Raw genomic sequence first — 7,500 nt, 5'->3', positions numbered from 1 at the left:
GAGAGGGAGAAGGGAGGAGGAGGAGGGATGGAGGAAGAGAAAGGAATGAAAGAAGGGATAATGAATTTTTAATATTATAATATTATAATAAAGTGAGGAAAAAGGAGGAGATAGGGGATTAGAAGATAGATAGATAGTGTGTGGGGGAAAGAGAAGAGAGCCGAGCGCGCGGGAGAGAGAGAGAGAGAGAGGAGAGAGAGAGAGAGAGAAGAGAGAGAGAGAGAGAAGTGTGAGAGAGGAGATGGAGAGATGTATGAGAGAGAGGAGAAGAGAAGAGAGAATGAGAGAGAGAGAGAGAGAGAGAGAGAGAGAGAGAGAGAGAGAGAGAGAGAGAGAGCGAAAGATAGAGAAAAAAAGATAAAGAGAAAAAGACCGAGAGAGAGAGAAAGGAAGAGAGATAAAAGAGAGAAAGAAAAAGAGACCGAGAGAGAGAGAAAGAGAGATAAAAGAGAGAAAGAGAGAAAGAGAGCAGGAAATGACAGGCACTTCAAATGATAATAACAGTTACAATCTCTTAGAATCAATTACGATAAAAGGTCTTTCGATTACACTTTGTAATATCAATAACGATAATGATAATTATAATAATAAAGATTACGACAACGGAAATGTTGATAATGAAGATACTAACGATTATGGTATTAGTGACAAAGTAATAATGATAATGAAAATAAGGATAATTGTGATAAAGATGATAATGATAGTAACAATAATAATGAAAACGACAGTGATGATGATGGTAATAATGATGATGATGACAAAGGAAATAGCATTAACAAAACCATGACCATCATAATCAATATGCTGATAATCATCTTCATTAATAATCATTTCACGCAAGCAGAGGTCATGAGAGACATTTGCATGAACATGCATAAACATCCCATCATGCAAATTCATCATCCCATTCATGCAAGGTCTCACCTGTTGCCTGGGCTGAATCTGTGGGAGAATTGTGATAAAATTCTGTTTTTGTATTCTTATTTTTGTTTTGTTTTGTTTTTGTATTCTTTTCTCTGTCTCTCTCTCTCTCTCTCTCTCTGCCTGTGTGCGGGTTTGTTTGTTTGTTTGTTTGTTTGATTGCTGTATCTGTATGTGGATTTAGGTTTATGTGTTCTGTTTCTTTGTCTGTTTGTCTGTGTTTGTCTTTGTCTGTTTGTCCGATTCTCTCTCTATCATTCTCTCTCTCTCTATCATTCTCTCTCTCTCTTTCTTTCTCTCTCTCACTCTCTCTCTCTCTCATTTATGATACATCATCCTGTTAAATACAAACATATTTCTTGACTTTCTGATAAATTCTTTCCTCCAGGAACATACATATGTTTTATTAACATACATGTGCGTCACATATTTCAAGTATGTAATCATGTGACCTCAGGAGAGGACTTAACATGCTGAGGGTGATAATCCATACTGTTATATCGTTCTCCTGATATGTAAACATTTAACTGTGTATGCTTGTGATTGACCCGTCTTTTGTTCTGTATATATTTCAGCATGTTGACATAGCTGTAAGGTCTTGTAAAATATATGTGAGCCCAAAGAGGGACTAAGATTGGGGTGAGGATAACCTATGTTACCTCATCCTTTTGAGATGTACGTAGTAATAACACTTGTCTCAATAAACTCGTATTCTGGAATAATTTAATACGGAGCGCGATATAGAGAGCAGATCGAGAGCGAGCGAGAGGAGGAGAGAGCGCTCAGAGCGCGAGCGAGCAAAGTAAAAAAAAAAGTCTCTCTCTCTCTCCTCTCTCTCTCTCTCTCTCTCTCTCTCTCTCTCTCTCTCTCTCTCTCTCTCTCTCCCTCTCTCTCTCTTCTCTCTCTCTCTCTCCCTCTCTCTCTCTCTCTTCTCTCTCTTCCCTCTCTCTCTCTCTCTCTCTCTCTCTCTCTCTCTCTCTCTCTCTCTCTCTCTCTCTCTCTATATATATATATATATATATTATATATATATAACATATATATATATATACATATATATATATATATATGTATATATATATGTATATATATATATATATATATATAATATATATATATATATATATATATATAATATACATATATATATACATATATATATATATATATATATATATATATATAATGTCACTACCTCCATACGCGAACCTGTATATATATACTATATATATATATACCCTCCCTATATACATGTATATATATATATATATATATATATATATATATACATATATATATATATACATACATACATACATACATACATATACACACACATACACACACACATATATATGCACACACACATCATCATCCCTTTCATTCCACCCTCCTTTCCTCTCTTTTAAAGAAGAAAAAGACGAAGAAAACTGAAGGGGGAAATAGCAATTGCAAAAGGCATTCCCTCTACTTCCCCCAAAAAAGCAGCACAAAGGAAGTCTGCTTATTTCACAGAACGCGTGTGACCTCATGGGTTAGAATAATAGAGTGAGGAAAGGAGAGTGGGGAGAGGGGGTCGGGTGAAGGGGAGAGGTAAAGAGAGTGGGGAGGGGAGGGGGATGAGGTGGGGATGAGGTGTGGGGAGGAGAGGGGAGAGGGTGAGGAGAGTGGGTGGAGAGAGAGGGTCGGGTGGAGGGGAGAGGTAAAGAGAGTGGGGAGGGGTGGGGGTGAGGTGGGGATGAGGAGTGGGGAGGAGCAGGGAAGAGGGTGAGGAGAGGTAAAGAGAGTGGGGAGGGGTGGGAGATAAGGTGGGGATGAGGAGTGGGGAGGAGAGGGGGTTGGGTAAAGGGGAGAGGTAAAGAGAGTGGGGAGGGGAGGGGGGTGAGGTGGGGATTAGGAGTGGGGAGGAAAGGGGAGAGGGTGAGGAGAGGGGGTGGAGAGAGGAGAGGAGGTCGGGTGAAGGGGAGAGGTAAAGAGAGTGGGGAGGGGAGGGAGATAAGGTGGGGATGAGGGGAGATGAGGAGAGGGGAGAGGTAAAGAGAGTGGGGAGAGGAGGGAGATAAGGTGGGGATGAGGGGAGGTAAGGAGCAGGGAAGAGGGTGAGGAGGAGAGGGGGTGGGAAGAGAGGGTCGGGTGAAGGGGAGAGGTAAAGAGAGTGGGGAGGGGAGGGAGATAAGGTGGTGATGAGGAGTGGGGTGGTTAGGGGGATAAGGTGGGGATGAGGGGAGGTGAGGAGAGGGGATGAGGGTGAGGAGAGGGGAGCGGAGATGAAATAAGGATGAGGAGAGGTGTGATGGAAGGGAGAAGTAAAGAGAGGAAGGGGTGGTGGATGAGGTAAGGATGGGGGGATGAGGTGGGGAGAGGAGGTAAGGTGGGGAGAGAGGATGGAGGGTAGGGTGAGGTGAAGAGGGTGAGAAGAGGGGGAGGAGAGGAGAGATAATTGGGGGAGAGGGGTATGAGGGGGGGGGGGGGAGGAGGGCAGAGGTGAAGAAGGTAAGAAGAGGGAGTGGAGAGGGAAAGAGAGTGGGGAGAGGGGGTAAGGTTGAGAGAGAGAGTGGAAGGTAAGGAGAGGTGAAGAGGATGATGATTGGGAATGGAGAGAAAGGGAGAAGATGGGGAGAGGGAGTGAGATGGAGAGATGAAAGACGGGTGGGGACAGGTGAGTAGGGTGGAGAGAAATAACAAGATAAAGAGAGAAAGAGAGCGATAGAAAATGAAAGAGAGAAAGAACGAGAGACATAAAAGAAAGAAAAAGAGATAGAGAAAAAGAAAAAGATAAAGAGAGAGAGAAAGAGATAGATAGAGATAGAGATAGATAGATAGAGAGAGAGAGAGAGAGAGAGAGAGAGAGAGAGAGAGAGAGAGAGAGAGAGAGAGAGAGAGAGAGAGAGAGAGAGAGATAGATAGATAGATAGATAGATAGAGAGAGAGAGAGGAGAGAGAGAGAGAGAAAGAGAGAGAGAGAGAGAGAGAGAGAGAGAGAGAGAGAGAGAGAGAGAGAGAGAGAGAGAGAGAGAGAGAGAGAGAGAGAATGGAGGAGAAAGAGAGAGATAAGGAGAGAGATAGAAAGGAGAAGACAGAGAGAGAAAAGGAGAGTTAGATAGATAGAGAGAGAGAGAGATAGAGAGCTAATAATATGTTTCCACAACTGAAAAGCCATTTCATGTATTATATATGAATGAAATTAAAAGATATTGTTTGTGAGGTTTCACATTAAAATCAAGGAAACACGTTAACTGCTATGTTATATGGCAATAAACTTCATGTGTAAATGCTGGGAACGTGATGTCTACATATATATATGTACATCCCCCCCCCCCCCACCCCCACCCCACCCCCCCCCACACACACACATCTATATATATATATATATATATATATATATACATATAGATATATATATATATATATTATATATATATATATATGTATATATGTATATATATATATATATGTATATATACATATATATACATATACATATATATATATATGTGTGTGTGTGTGTGTGTGTGTGTGTGTGTGTGTGTGTGCATATACCCATAAACCCTACATAAAAACTCACGTATCAACCCACAACATACCAACATACAAGCAGATACACACCCAAACTTCCAATCATACACACACACACACACACACACACACACACACACACAAACAAACACACGCGGACACACAAAACGATCATGCACAGTGTCCCATAATTCATGCAGTGTGAATGACCGGGCCCAGCCCTCTCATTCCTCTTTGTTAACTTCCTGGAAAGCTCAGGTCTTCATGACTTCATGACGGAACTTCCGCATGACATGTTAGCGCTAAATGTGTTTTATCCATGCACTGGCTGAAGGGAGAGTGGCCACAGTAGATAGATGGATGGATAGATAGATAGATAGAGAGGAGGAGAGAGAGAGAGAGGAGGAGAGAAGGAGAGAGAGAGAGATAGATAGAGATATAGAGATAGAGAGAGATCGAGAGAGATACATGGATAGATAGATAGATAGATAGATAGATAGATAGATAGAGAGGGAGGAGAGAGAGAGAGAGAGAGAGAGAGAGAGAGAGAGAGAGAGAGAGAGAGAGAGAGAGAGAGAGAGAGAGAGAGAGAGAGAGAGAGAGAGAGATAGAGATAGATAGAGATATAGAGATAGAGATAGAGATAGATAGATAGATAGATAGAGAGAGAGATAAAGATAGAGATAGAGATAGATAGATAGATAGAGAGGTGGAGGAGGAGGAAGAAATGCTATGAGAGAGAGAGAGAGAGAGAGAGATTGACAGATAGATAGAGAGAGATACATAGATAGATAGATAGATAGATAGAGGGAGACAGATAGATAGATAGATAGATAGAGAGAGATACATAGATAGATAGATAGATAGAGAGATAGAGTGAGAGAGAAAGAGATAGATAGATAGATAGATAGATAGATAGATAGAGATAGATAGATAGATAGATAGATATAGAGAGAGAGCGATAGAGGGAGAGAGTGTGTGGGGGAGGGAGAGAGAGCAATATTATTAATAGTACTAATAATAACAATGATAAGGATAATAATAAAGATAGCAAGTAATAATAATAACAACAACAGTAATAAAAATAATAATAAAATTGACACACACAAGACATTAATAATAGTAAAAGAATAACAATAATAACAACAACAACAACAGCAATAAATCCAAATAACTCCAGACCACACACGTATCCCACATATCTCACTTCAGTGCCAAATCTCCTCCCAGGCGAAACCAACACCAGGTCCTCAGTAACCGAGAGATATATTCACGGCATTGACATGACTTTCAAATCACGTCAACGAAAGCTCCGTGTCCTAGCGACCCCCCCACCCCCCTCCTCCTCCTCCGTGTCCTACCGATCCCCCCACCCCCCCTTGTCCCCTCCTCCCCGAGCGATTGTCAACATCTAGTGCTTTAGAAATTCCGTGTTGGTTGCAAGTGACCGCAACACGACCGTAACCTAGCGCCAGTGAGGACACTTTCAACAATAACAATGTTGATAATTAGTACAACCAGCAAGTTCTTGGGGATTTTTTGAGATTCCTATAGCAAAAAATGAAGTATATTTAGGGCGATAATTTTAACCACAATATCAATTCTAACCACAACCACAACAATTCTAACCACAACTACAACAATTATAACCACGACTACAACAATCATAACCACAACGGCGAGGGCACAACAGGTACTTCGTGCTTTTCACATCCTTATAGCAACAGCAAAAGCAACATCAAAAACGGCGGAAGCACAGCGAACAAGCAAGCATCGTTTCTGCCTGCTTGCCTTGTCGCCTCCGGTCAGGCGCTGCTTGATAACGTTTGCATGACTGATGTGTCCGTTTGTAGTGCGTGAGCTGCATTGCAAGTAGGGGTCTGAGACACACACACACAAACAAACACGCACGTATACACAAACTCGTTTTTTTTCTTTCTCTTTCTTTTAGTTCTCTCTCTCTCTTTATTTCTTTTTCTCTTTCTTTATTTTTTTTTCTCTCTCTCTTTCTCTTTCTTTCCCTTCCTCTTTCTTTCCCTTCCTCTTTCTCTCTCTTCCTCTTTCTTTCTCTCTCTCTCTCTTTCTCTCTCTCTCTCTTTCTCTCTCTCATTCTCTCTCTCTCTCTCTGTCTCTCTCATTATCATATAACAACACGAGTAATAACAATGATAATAACAAAGAAAACAAACATCATCACCGTCATATCACAACCCTCATGCTAATCAAAACATCACAAAATAATCAACCCCTTTATCCTACTCCCACCCCCCACCCCCCACCCAAAAAAAGAAAGAAAAAAAAGACAAAAAAAAAAAAGAAAAAAAGACACGAATTTCAACATCTTGCAGACACGCGTTTGAATTCCTAAGTTGCAACACAGAACATACAAGCATATCTTCACGCAACGCTGCCTCTTCAGCTCTCCCGCTGTGTCACTCAGATTGGGCGTGTGCGCGTGTGTGTTTGTGTGTGAGTAAGGGAGAGGGAGGGAGAGGGAGAAGGAGAGGGAGAGGGGAGAGGGAGAGGATAGGGAAAGCGAGAGGGAGAGAGGAGAAAGGAAGTGGCAGAGGAGCAGGAGGAGGGACAGAGTGGGAGAGAGGGTAGGTGGTGCCGGGAGGGTGTGGGGGACGAGAGGGAAGAGAGATGGAGAAAGGGGAGAGAGGCGGAGGGAGAGGAGGGTGCGAGGCAAGGGTGGACGGAGAGGGTGAGGAGAGGGAGAGGAACTAGAGGAGGTGAGAGTGGGAAGCGTGAGAGTGAGGGCAGACAGGGAGCGGAGGGGGAGGCGTGGGAGGGTGTAGGGGTGGGTGGAAGGATGGCTGGATGGGTAGGAGGATGACAAGGAGAGGGATTAGAAAGGGGGAGGTCGGAGCATGGGGGTTGGGTGAGGGAAGGAGAGATTGGGAAGAGAGAGAAGGGGAGAGGGAAGAAAGGGGTTGACGAGGAGGGGAGAGGGAGGAAAAGGGAAGGGTGTGATGATGATGAAGAAGAGAAGAGGGAGAGAGGAGAGGCGTTAGAAGAAGGGGTATTGTGTGTAGTGAGAGAGAGAGATGGAGAGATGGAAAG

This window comes from Penaeus japonicus, unplaced genomic scaffold (genome assembly GCF_977035675.1).
Source record: "Penaeus japonicus unplaced genomic scaffold, GWHDUDI00000001_assembly GWHDUDI00000034, whole genome shotgun sequence".
Taxonomy (NCBI): Eukaryota; Metazoa; Arthropoda; class Malacostraca; order Decapoda; family Penaeidae; genus Penaeus; species Penaeus japonicus.
The sequence above is the reverse complement of the archived record's forward strand: the minus strand, read 5'-3'. Positions refer to the sequence as shown.